Source organism: Arachis ipaensis, chromosome B08 (genome assembly GCF_000816755.2).
Source record: "Arachis ipaensis cultivar K30076 chromosome B08, Araip1.1, whole genome shotgun sequence".
Classification (NCBI taxonomy): Eukaryota; Viridiplantae; Streptophyta; class Magnoliopsida; order Fabales; family Fabaceae; genus Arachis; species Arachis ipaensis.
In genome coordinates this window covers 40,926,903-40,927,161 of record NC_029792.2, presented here as the reverse complement: position 1 = coordinate 40,927,161, position 259 = coordinate 40,926,903, and positions in this window count along the sequence as shown.

Genomic DNA, 259 nt, shown 5'->3' with positions numbered 1-259 from the left:
CCACCTCCGTTCTACATTAGATTGAATGAGTATCTCTTAGATTCCTTAATCGGAATCTCCGTGGTATAAGCTAGAATCCATTGGCAGCATCCTTGAGAATCCGGAAACTGTAAACCTTGTCTGTGGTATTCCTAGTAGGATTCTGGGATTGGATGACTGTGACGAGCTTCAAACTCGTGAGTGCTGGGCATAGTGACAGACGCAAAAGGATAGCGAATCCTATTCTGGTATGATCGAGAACCTACAGATGATTAGCCGT